General features: G+C 38.8%; 1 protein-coding gene across 1 annotated transcript in view; it reads right to left on the bottom strand.

The window, feature by feature from the left end:
* enc1 (ectodermal-neural cortex 1) overlaps nt 1–12,197 on the bottom strand; it is a 30,724-nt gene extending 18,527 nt beyond the window's left edge. The window contains exon 1 of the mRNA XM_041810247.1: nt 11,897–12,197. The gene's annotated coding sequence lies outside the window, so the exon portion shown is untranslated. The remainder of the gene's footprint in view (nt 1–11,896) is intronic.
* Between the last annotated feature and the right edge of the window lie 572 nt (nt 12,198–12,769).

The following is a 12,769-nucleotide window of genomic DNA, read 5'->3' as shown; positions in this document are numbered from 1 at the left end:
CCTCAAATAAAAACATGGTAATTTGGTGAGATTTATGCTATATTCAAAGTAATGCCAAGAAATCCATAGGATTTCCATAGGAAGCTGTATGCTATAAACAAGGAGGCTGGGGTGGAGGAGGTGAAGATGTATGCTATGAATGAGGAGGCTGGGGTGGAGGAGGTGAAGATGTATGCTATGAATGTGGAGGCTGGGGTGGAGGAGGTGAAGATGTATGCTATGAATGAGGAGGCTGAGGTGGAGGAGGTGAAGATGTATGCTATAAACGAGGAGGCTGGGGTGGAGAAGGTGAAGATGTATGCTATAAACGAGGAGGCTGGGGTGGAGGAGGTGAAGATGTATGCTATGAATGAGGAGGCTGAGGTGGAGGAGGTGAAGCTGTATGCTATGAATGAGGAGGCTGAGGTTAGTAGAGGTGAATGTGTTTAGTATTATAATGGAAGAGGCTGGGGTGGAGGAGGCAAGGCTTTATGCTTTAAAGTATGGGGCTGGGGTGTAGGTGGTCTAGCTTTAAGCTATTAAGAAGGAGGCTGGGGTTTGGGGGGGCTGTGTTACACTATGCCTCAACCACCTGCAGTAGGGTGGGGGTCCCATGTCTGTAGCACCTTTGTTTTGGGGGTCACAGGCTGAGAAACCCAACCTTGTTCCTTTTAGCCTTTATTGATACAGGCATTAAAGCTGCAAATACCCTTTAATAAACTTATTTAAACATGTCTGCATCTTAGCCAACTCTTCTGCTGCCAATGCCCAAAGAAGCCAATAAAAAGCAGTCAGTGTCGATTTTTTGCAAAGCTTCACAGCTTAAAAGTGTAATTTTACAACAGATAAATTGCATCCTTTTGTTATTATGAAAAACAGACTGTTTTGGTGCTATTTGACCCCCATGAAAGCCGATAACAAACTTGTAAAAATGACTGAAATCAAGCTGACCACGGCCGAGGAAGTGTTATACAAGCCCACAGGTGGTGAAAAGGATTTTTAGTACAGCTTCTCTCCAAGACAATCAGAGTTCAAACCTTCCCAGGGGTCATAAATGATTCCTCTGCAACACCAACGCCGACGCTGAGAACAGAGGACAGTTTCCTTTTTCTTTAAGTTGCATCATCTGCTCCAAAATCCCCTGAATGCTGCCTCATGAATACACAATCAGGTGTGAACCCTGCAGTGCAAATGAAAGGCCAAAGGGCTTTTTGGTTAGCAGAGTCCCTAAAGCATTTGTATGGCTTCAAAGGAAAGGCTTTGTTTCTCATTAGAAGTTTCAGGAGCATTATTTTATTCCAGTTCACTCTGCTTTATGAAATGTTTTAATATATAAACTAAAAGGGACATAAAGATGAACTATTTTGCTGCAACTGTCAATGCAGAAAACACCATCTGCAGCTTTAAATGATACAATCCCTACCATCCTTACGACCACAAACCAACCTAACCAGTGTAATTAACCCAAACAAAAGGGCTTGATCAAGTCAGTGTGAGTGGATTTGAAGATACAGTAGGAAATATTCAGGGAAAATCCCTCAGAGTGAACAGCAGAGGCTGGGAATGCTCATAGACTGAAAAGCAAACGACCATGGGTTTGAGCAAACAACTCAGGAAGATTTCATGGGAATTTCCTCGTCTGAAATTCTCTAGAAACTTGAAGGTGTGCACCTGTGAGAAGCCTTTTAGTCCTGTCATTCATTTCAGTGACTCATCAAAGAGAAATCTGCTTTAATATCGAGACTTATTCACTCATACAATGTGACAAGCCTGAGAGAAGACAAAGAGCTTACAGCCTGAGGAACTGGCTGTTTATTCTGGGGTTTTTGTAAGGCTCTAAGGTACAATTTAAGCCAAACAAGATCCTTAAAACAAAAAGCATGTGGAGTCAATTAAAGAAATGATTTCTAAAGCCTCCTTCTAAACCAACAAGCGAAGGAAAATGATTTACCACAACTTGATGAAATCCAAAACCAAAATGCTCTGTTGGTTCAACAGGATTTATTACATTCCAGCTCTGACAACAAACTGGCAAACCGTCACCTTCTGGCCTCTGGCAGAGCTAAAAGAAGAATCTCTCACCTGCATGTGTCACCTCCCACACACACACTTACTGCAGCTGATACTGCAGCTTATGTTTTATAATTGGAGCCAGCAAGAGGCTTTATTTGACGGGTGGTCCTTATAACTTTGGAGCAGTTTTGCATAGATAAATAATCAGCATATGCATTTAAGGGAATGATCATTTTTATTTCATTCTTATTTTGAAAAGGAAAAATATTTGCAATATAAAGATCAGTCAGAGCCAGTCTCATCATACGTGCATCTATTTTATTGGAAAATTGATGTACAGTTTTACTTGGTGGAGAAGGCTCTGCTCAAAAGATTCTCCCTGGGTTAGCTAGGCAGCATGCTTTGACTTTCCAAGGAGCATGTCGCAAGAAACCTCCACATAGACAGATACATTTATGACATTGCACACTCAATACAATGCAATAAACTCAAAAGCAATTAATCCGCAGTAGAATAATCCTGAATATGAGAGTGGAACAAGTGTTACGCTAAAGGAGGAGGGGCGGAAGAGGTGAAGCTGTATGCTAAAAAGGAGGAGGCTGGGGTGGAGGAGGTGAAGCTGTATACTATAAATGAGGAGGCTGGGTGGAGGAGGTGAAGCTGTATGCTATAAATGAGGAGGCTGGGTGGAGGAGGTGAAGCTGTTTGCTATAAACAAGGAGCCTGGGGTGGAGGATGTTAAGCTTTATGCATAAAAGGATGAGGCTGGGTGGAGGTGAAGACTTATGCTTTAAATGAGGAGGCTGGGGTGAAAAAGGTGAAGCTGATTGCTATAAAGGAGGAGGCTGGGGTGAAGAAGGTGAGGATTTATGCTTTAAAAGAAGAGGCTGGGGTGGAGGAGGTGAGGATTTATGCTTTAAAGGAGGAGGCTGGGGTGGAGGAGGTGGAGCTGATTGCTATAAAGGAGGAGGCTGGGGTGGAGGAGGTGAAGCTTTATGCTATAAAATAGGAGGCTGGGTTGGAAGAGGTGAAACTGTATGCTCCCCAAAAAATACAATTTTATAAAAAAGAAATATTTCTTGGGAATTATGGGTATGCAGCCCCAGATCACTTGTAAACTGTAGAATACTTCTTATCATTATTGGTGCCAACTGTTATGCTAATAAAGAACCCCAGAGCAAGTAAGAGAGGTTTAAGTGCTGAGTTTTCAGGCTGAATTTCCAAAATTGGCTCATTTTGTGACCATCTGCACCATTTGGAATGTGTCAGATACTAAACTATACTGTGTTTTTCACTTAAATTTCACCAGATGTCTATCCCAACACTTTATTGGCTCTTTTCATTCTTTTTTCCCCAAATCAGCCAAACTGATCAACATTTCAAAGGCAAGCATACCAAGGAAGTGAAGTTTGACTCCAAGCAGAGCAGATTTATTACAATGAAAAGGAAAGCATGTATCAATGGTACTGCTGGAGTCTCAGCTTTCATGTGACACCTTATTTGTTTGAACAGCATGAAGTTGCATTAAATAACATGCTGCTACTGGTAAAATTGTGTGGCTAGGCGTAGCTATGATGTTTGTCATAAGTGGTCACTAAATTGCTCGGGGTTCGAGTTATGTTTAGTGTTGGAAAAATGGTTTACATGAGCTTGTAGCCCAGTTTTGTTGTGTTTAATTTGTTGTGCAACATGTTTAAATGATTGGTGTGCTTTTTGATGTACTTGACAGAGTTTGTCAGCAGAGCCCCATTCTGCAGGGACCACTACACCACTGCTAATTATAAGCTGTTGCATGCAATTACGGAGTAGGGCTGTCACTATACCAGAATTTCAAATTTGAATGTGATACTTTGGGTTTGTTGACACCGTGCCAACAAACAGAATAATCCTAGACACTCAGAATGAAGTTATTCTTGATTTTAATCACCAAAATTTGCATGGAAACACCTGCACACTGACTTACTAATGCATCTGTGCAATTAAGGCACTGCTACCTCTGCTCCGTCTGTTTCAAGGAGACTTAAATGAGACTTTTGAATCTCTATAAAACCTCAGACAGACTCGCTGCTTTTGTCTACCTGTAAATTTCAATTGTCAGCACCTGCTCTCTCTCTCTTTCTTGCACATTTCAGCTTTGGGTTAAAAATATCACTGAAGATCTGAAGAAATGAAAGCTTTGAAACTTTCTGACACTGTTGGTCTTTAAAAAGAGACTATATTATTCCAAAATCATGGTTTTGCAAAGTACTGAAGCAGTTAAAGTTTTCTTCGGGGTTGCATTTAATCAAAGCAACTTTCCCTCAGATGAAGAGCTCCGTGAGTGCTGGAAAGCTGCACAAAGAGAGGAGCAGTACACCAGATACTTCTGCTCCACTATTTGCATACTAAAGGATAAAGCCTGGATTACCAACCAGGCCTGCAGGTCCTGAAAACCCCGTCTTCATATATTTGTAATTTAAATGAGAGTTTGTCCTTTGTTAATAATGAGCCAACATCTGTGCAGCGGAGGACATTTGTTCTTGTAAATGTTTTCCAGCGCTTCCACTTTCACAGCTCTGCTCGTATTTAACACACACATCTCTGCACACATGGAGCCAGATTATTAGGGAAATCAGATTACTAAATCCAGAATAAGCGCTCAAATCACATTATTACTTCAGTGTGATCGCTCACTGCATCCTGAGGGAAACAAGTCACCGTGAAATTCTTGACAACTGTCTGGATGACTTTAGCGTCTCATGTTTCAGCAACTCGCTGCAGTTAAAAAGACAACTGCTCCGAGCCGAAATAATCGATTTGTTAACATGTGATATAAATGGATGTGGGGATATTTTGACATGAGACGTTGATTCTTACTGGACGTCACTCTGTTGAGGTTGTCTTAAGAGGACTTTAACAATGTAAAGACGGCACAATCGGACATTGTGATGGCTTTTTTTAACCTTATCTGATGATCCAGCATGTAAGTGAAGACAGTTAGACCTCATTAAATCAAGAACAGACATTATGAAGTGCTTCAAAGGGAAATTTCAAAATGAAAAACAGAGATTTTCTTTTCCTTAATGTGATTTATTACTGTTGTTACTGTTTCTGTGCAAATCATATCAATATGGGTGCATGCAACATGTGATTTGTGGGTTTTCATTGGCACTGTTTACATGTAGATATTTGTTATTCTGTTGTTCTTATGTCTGTAGTACTTAGAGGCCAAGGTAATGCAAAAGTTAAAAATGTAGAAAAACTATCTATGAATTATCAAAATAAACGTTCAGCAAATTAAAAGGTTATCGCTCACTACTGTCGTGGTCAAACGACTTTAAAACTTTAATACTATTCTGGTTGAAATCAAACAATGCTGATTTTAAACCACAGCAACTAAGATAGAATTCCTGGGCACCCATTGTTAAGAAGTTTGTAATTTTAATGACCAAAAACTGCATCATAATGCATGGACTGTCAACAATTTGGTTAAAAAAATGGTGCAAATGCTTGGTGCAATTCAGAAAGTGCAGGTTTTTATTGCAACTTTTAATGGCTTTTTGTCTTCCCTTTGCCCTGTCTTATGGAACAAAGACTTTAAAAACTACAGTATGTTTTAACAGTGATTAGAGATGCCCCAGTTATCCTTTGCATTAAATATTCATATTCAATAGATGGGGTCGCATGATGTTGGAATTTATCTAGTATTCAAAATGCAAATATTTACAAATCATTTTAACTGACTCTGACATTGATACTGATTTATAAATGTAGTTCGGACCTTAAACTTTAGTCCCTCAAACAAACCAGAAATTTGAGAAATGATGAATGAAGAACAAGAATTCAGTTGAAGTAGATCTGTTGATCCTGCCTAAAACTCTACTTAGTTATTCATACATACAACTATTTTAAAGCTGATATAGTCCAATTTTTAAAGCCAATACAGGCCAATATTTACAGCTGATATAGTCCAATTTTTAAAGCCAATACAGGCCAATATTTACAGCTGATATAGTCAAATATTTAAAGCCAATACAGGCCAATATTTACAGCTGATATAGTCCAATATTTAAAGCCAATACAGGCCAATATTTACAGCTGATATAGTCAAATATTTAAAGCCAATACAGGCCAATATTTACAGCTGATATAGTCCAATACTTGAGGCCAATACAGGCCAATATTTACAGCTGATATAGTCCAATACTTGAGGCCAATACAGGCCAATATTTACAGCTGATATAGTCAAATATTTAAAGCCAATACAGGCCAATATTTACAGCTGATATAGTCAAATATTAAAAGGCAATACAAGTCAATAATTTTGGCAGATTTGGGCCAATATTTAAAGCCGACAGAAGCTGGTATTTACAGCTAATATATGTCAATACTTAAAGCTGATAAAGGTGGATATTTATGGCTGATATTGGCTGACATTTAAAGCAAATATAGGCCAATTTTTTGGGATGAAATAGTTCAACATTTAAAGCAGACACAGGCCTGATATAGGCAAATATTTAAAGTCAGTATAGGCCTGTACTTACAGCTGACACAGGCTGAAAGTTACAGCCATTACAGCCGATAAATACAGTCAATATGGGACAATGTAGGGTGATATCTACAGCCAGATGTAAGCCAATATTTTCACATGATAAAGGCTTATATTTAAATTTGACACAGGTCAATATTTCAACAGACACAGGCTCATATTTCAATGTGATAAAGGTTCATATTTCAGCTTGTATAGGCTGATATTTACAGCTGATATAGGTCAATACTTTTAGCCAATACAGGCAGATACCTAACAGCTGACCAAGCTGAAATTCACAGTGAACACAGGCTGATATTTACAGCCAATTCACCCCGATAAATACAGCTAATATAGGGTGATATTCATATTGATAAAGGTTTAAATATCTGGTGAAATTTTCATACTTACTGATACTTTACTATGTAAGCTAATAAATGCTGACACCAAACTGATGATATACATTCAATTATGCTATATCAATTATTCTTTTTCAATAGTTCTAAGAGATGCTTCACTGATAGCTGCCTATAACTGTCTGACTATTATCACAATAACACTAATGATCATTAGATCAGAATAAATTCCTCTAGGCACTAAACACAACACTGTTCACCTGTGGTTAAGGTGATGAACTTGAACAAGTCTCTTGAAGGATAAATTTCTTAGAAATGTGACATAATTGCTGCAGTTAGAGGTTTTTGTGGTGCTTTGTTGGACAAAGGAAGTAAAGGCAAGTTGTTGAGTGAATAAGGATGACTTTGTGCCCCTTTTACCAGGTTACGCTGCCCCCTGTAGGAGGTTCAAGTACACTCCAAAGCTAGGTAGACCGGCCAAAAACTAAACCAGCTGCTACATCAAAACATAAAATATGATTTAGCCTTTTTCACTCATAAATGATCAATATCAGCAGCAAAAAACTTCCATCAATCATTAAAACAATGGAGGCAGCACTAATTTAAAACAAGTGATACACTAAAGTGCCGAAGATCTGACAGCCTTGTGAGCAGACATGTTCAGTTGTCAGTGAGTAAAATCAACTTTCTGACTTGTAGTTGTGTAACATTTACATAACTTGTGATGGGGAATATAATTGGCACAAAGTGAGTCATCAGGTGTCAAAGTAAAAAGAGCTGTTTTTAGCAGCTGAGAGGGAAAATAACAGCAGATGGACAGAAAGCTTTTAAGTCTCTTATGAATTAAACTCCACTGTGATTGACAGAAGAATAACACACAACTTTTGACAGTTTGATTCATTTCAATCCAAAGTAATAGAATATATGACAGTTTCAAGTGTGATGATTGGCCAATTCTGTTTATATAAGACCACAATGACATGAATGAGTTCTGAGGAAGTTCATGAATGTGATCAACAGCTCAGAAAATCTGCTAAATCGGTTCATGTAAGCCTGAAGTGGATATGCATCTTTGTTATTCACTCCACTTTCCCATAACTAAGCATGGTGTGATCAGGCCTTTTAAGGTGATTAGAATATTAACATAAACGGTTTGTAGATCAACAGAAATGGTCATTTTATCCTGAGTAAATATGATAAATAAGTCTGTTATACCAGGAAGACCAGCTTTGTTATTCTCAGAAATGCTTGCTTGCATTAATACTACTTATAATGTGTTTAATGAGTTTCCACTGAGCCTGGTACTCTGTAGCATGAGCACCCTCTGCTGGACCCCTGCAGAACTGCATGCTAAACCCTTGTAGTCTTGTAGTCAGTCTGCATGCTGTCCTTGCAGCAAGTTCACTAGTGATAACCTCACAAAAACATTCAAAATTAGATTTTTTTTTGGTTAAAGCAATATTTATAAATGTTTGGAAAAATCTCTAAAATCAATATCAGACATTTCTGTGAGGATATTGATTTATTTTGGGGTAATTAAGGCTCACCACATTGTTAAGCTTTTCTTGCTGAACTCGTAGCTTTAGTATTGATCTCTGTGGTGTAGCTTGTTAGCAAGCATCAACCTTAAGTATTTGTTAATAGAATTTTTGGAGCTCATTACAACAGGAATGGCTGTGGAGACCTCGTATGCTTCTGTTGTTATCAGAACCAATTTTGCGCTGGTGCCAAGAATTAAAGTTTATTCCTGGCTCATGACACAATGCAAGAGAAAGTCTACAACCGCTACAGATGCATGTTCAGTTTAGGTTTCTGCACAATTAACCTGTTAGACAAAGATCGTTTAGCACTATACTGACAAATGCATGGAGTTTTGCAGCTACTTTTTAAATCATTTCTATCTGAAACCAGTGCTCTAAATTTGAAATTTTCTCTTACACACTAACAGTTAGCATGAGTGTCCTGGTTCAATGTTTTTTGGAGTCGTCGTCCTCGTCCCGTCTCAGAAAACAGCACCAGACCCGGAAAGCGCAGACATGCCACACTCAGAAAACACACACAGAAGAAAGGCATGTACACACACACACACACACACACACACAGCAGACTCTGCTCCCTATCTGCAGCCTGGGCTGGCTCTCAGTCTGTTTTAAATCATTGCCAGGTGTTCACAGTCAACCAGAGACTCATGCAGGAAGAGGGATGGGAGCGAGTGACTTCAAAAGTAAACATCACCGAAGCTTTTTTATACATCTGCTGCTTATAAGAGAAAAGAATCAAACAAGATGCAAGAGACGAAAGAATATGTCAGCTATTGATCTGGGTGTCTACGTCCATCTAAATCTCTTATTTATGGCTTTCAACGCACATCTGAATGAGGTTTAGTGTGTTTAGATGGAATCCCTGCCCCTTGTACTATTAAATTCATGACAAATCAAAGCCTTGTGATACTGTTTGAGACTCCATTATATCTGGTAGGCAGTGTAAGTATGATAGCTACAAACTGCATCCACAAGTATTTGATTATCAAGACTCTGCTTATAATGTACAGTCACAATTTAAGGTAATCAACACTGGAGGACCTCAGGGATCAATCCTGGTGCCACTTCAATTTTTATTGTACATTAATGATGTTGTAGAAACAATAGAAAATTCCAAAGAACATCTTTATGCTGATGATACAATCCTGATATTTACAGCTGATATAGACTTAAACCACAGTCGATATAGGCTGATATAGGCTTAAATTACAGTTGAACTAGACTGATATTTACAGCTGATACAGGCTGAAATTACAGCCAGTAAAGGCTGATATTTAAAGCTGATATAGGTTTAAATTACAGCTAGTATAGGCTGATATTTTCAGCTGATATAGGCTTAAATTACAGCTAGTATAAGCTGATATTTTCAGCTGATATAGGCTTAAATTACAGCTGATATAGGCTGATATTTACAGCTGATATAGGCTTAAATTACAGCCAATATAGGCTGATATTTAGAGCTGATATAGGCATAAACTACATCTAGTAAAGGCTGATATTTTCAGATGATACAGGCTTAAATTACAGCTAGTACATTCTGATATTTGCATCTGATAAAGGCCTAATTTACAGCTGATATAGGCTGATAAATGCAGGCAGAATCTGCCAATATTTACAGTCTTAATATGTTGATATTTACAGCTGATAAAGGCAAAAATTACAGCCAATGTAGGCGGATATTTGCAGTCAATATATGCCTGTATTTATAGCCAGCATATGACACTATTTATACAGCTTAGAAAAGCCAAAATTGCATTTAATATAGTTTGATATTTTTAGTCAGTATATGTCAATATTTACAGCCAATATTAAGTGAAATTTGCAGCCAGTAAATGCTGATATTTACAACTTATAAAAAACACAATTAGAGTTAATATAGGCTGATATTTGTATCAGCCAATACAGACTGATATTAACAGCTAATATATTCTGACATTTACAGGTGATATAAGGTGGTTTTACAGTTATAAAGGCAGATGTGTACAGCTGATGTAGGCTTATAATCGCAGCCAGAATAAGCTGCTGAAGCTACAGTGCTGCCTGTTTTAGACCATGAGAAAAAATGTCGGCATTGTAGTGTTAACCAAAGAAGTGACGGGATAAACACTGTCATCTGTAGCTATTGTCCTTGCTTTTTACAATCAGTGCATCTCTAACTTGTAATCATGTTTATACTTTGACAGTGCTATGGGAAAACCATGTTCAGCCAGTGTGTGCCACTGGTCTAACCTCAGGGACCCACCACTTCCTCCATAATGACAAGCCACAACCAAAATCCCCCAGAATTTCCAACCACTCACATTTAATAAATGAAAACTGATGCAGATTAGACCTTAGATAGAACAAAACACATGACTGAGTGAAGAGATGGGATGGATATGCTTGCATTTTCCCATGATAGCATGCACATTTAGGTTGCATTTTAGAAACCTTTGATAGTAAACACATTATAATGGGAAAGCCAGTTTTGTTGTCCCAAAATGGCAAGATGCATAAGTCTGGATTTGAGTTGAGTTGAGTTTTGACTGTATTTTTTCCAGGCATACATTCAGGACCCACTGAAACAGCTCCGTGACCCACTTTAGGGTCCGGATCTACCAGTTGGGAACCACTGATGTATGCATTCTTGTACTGACTCATAGCAGGATTGAAACATGTTGGTTTAAGAGCCATCTTTTTGTTTCTTTAACCTTTATTTTTGTTGGTATAAAGCACCTTGCCTGTGTAAAGAGCAGTGTAAATAAAGTTTATTTACTATTTTAACTGTGTTATACATGTTTTATTCCTCTTTTACTGCATTAATGCATGACATTTCTGGAAAAGGAGACCTCAGTCTCAGTGATTTGTCCCAACAAAATAAAAGTATTTGACTATTTTTACACTTATTTCTCAATCAATTCTCATTCAAAGGAACTTTAACTTTTTATAACTGGGCTCTAACTTTAATGCTTGTATTTTAAAACTGTCTTAGCCTCTGTTTCTGCAGGTCTTATCTCTCTTGTCAATCATTACTAAATGCACTCTTCAAATGCATCTATTTCCATTTGTTTTGGCTCTTCTGATGTCTATAGTGATGCACTTTGAATTGCCTTGCTGCTGAAATGAATTAGCTTCGCCTCTTTATGATAGATTAAAGCCCTGTCAATCAATTTATATCACTGAGAAGAAAACGTGACACCTGACGTGCCTTTTAAAATATGTAAAACATCTCAAGCATGCATGAGAATGCAGGAACAAGACGCGCAAAGGAACCGGAGCAGATCTGTAGCATTAGTAGTGAAAAAGAGCAAAAACCTGTCAGATTTAAGGGTATAATGCAGAAATAAGATGATATTAGTAAAATGAATGGGTGCCATTAATAATCCTTTGTCCCTAAGGCTGTTTTCTGGTGCGTTTTGGTGATTTTTCCATCTTCAGTTGGAGAGAAAATGAAGCAGCAGCTGCTGTAGGTGAGCTGCGTAAACTAAAAGCGTACAGGTTGTATTTAAAGTGAATTTTACCTGTTTGGGTGAAAGCAGGAGTTCAATAGTGCCCGCAGTATCCCTCGAACATGCCACTTCTGGTAGAGCCACGATGCAAGCCTGCGCCCGGGGAGTGTGAACAACTCCGCGTTTATTTCCCAAAAATGCCCACAGTCAGGGTGAGGACGACCTGTGCTCACACACTCAGAGTCACACCGAGCTGTCTGCAGACTCCGACACCAACACGGACAGACGGTAAAAAGAGGACGAACGGAGAGGCAGGGAGATGTTTGGAGGCTCCTGTGCCGAGGCTCTGCTCCTCTGTGAGCTTCCTCCTCCTGCGCTCCCAGTCCTCCTCCTCTCACTGGGAGGGATGGGTGTGTTTACGGGGAGGGAGAGAGAGGGGGAGGACCGTCAGCCTGCAGGAAATGAAGAGAGAGGGAGAGAGGGGAGGGGGTGGAAAGATGTGGATTGTCTTCCCACACATCCCCACTGAATTTCAATCCTTGAGGTGGAAATTTATTGACTATTCAATTGCATTTGACCAGTAGTTAAACAAATCCAGCTATTTATGCACTTAAAGGGAAAATTCACTCTATTTTTGCACTCAAATTGAAAGGTAAAGGTTTACGTGCAACCCTGTTTCCAAAAAAATTGGGACATTGTGTAAGATGTAGGGGAGACCAGGGTTGTCACACGTTTACTCCTGATCAGTAGCCTGCATCTGACAGAGATTAGCTTTAAATTTAAGTAAGCCTTCAGAACACTTCTGACACTGGAAACCATTTCTAATGGGTATTTGCAGTGTTCTAGGTCATTTTAGGTCCAAACCATTACATCTGAGTACAAAGTCATTGGTTAGATCCAAGCGGCAACCTCTGGTCCTGAAAATGAAGCCAATCTGGAAGTGCA

This window comes from Cheilinus undulatus, linkage group 17, assembly GCF_018320785.1.
Source record: "Cheilinus undulatus linkage group 17, ASM1832078v1, whole genome shotgun sequence".
Classification (NCBI taxonomy): Eukaryota; Metazoa; Chordata; class Actinopteri; order Labriformes; family Labridae; genus Cheilinus; species Cheilinus undulatus.
Note: the sequence above shows the minus strand (reverse complement) of the source record. Positions and strands in the feature narration are given on the sequence as shown.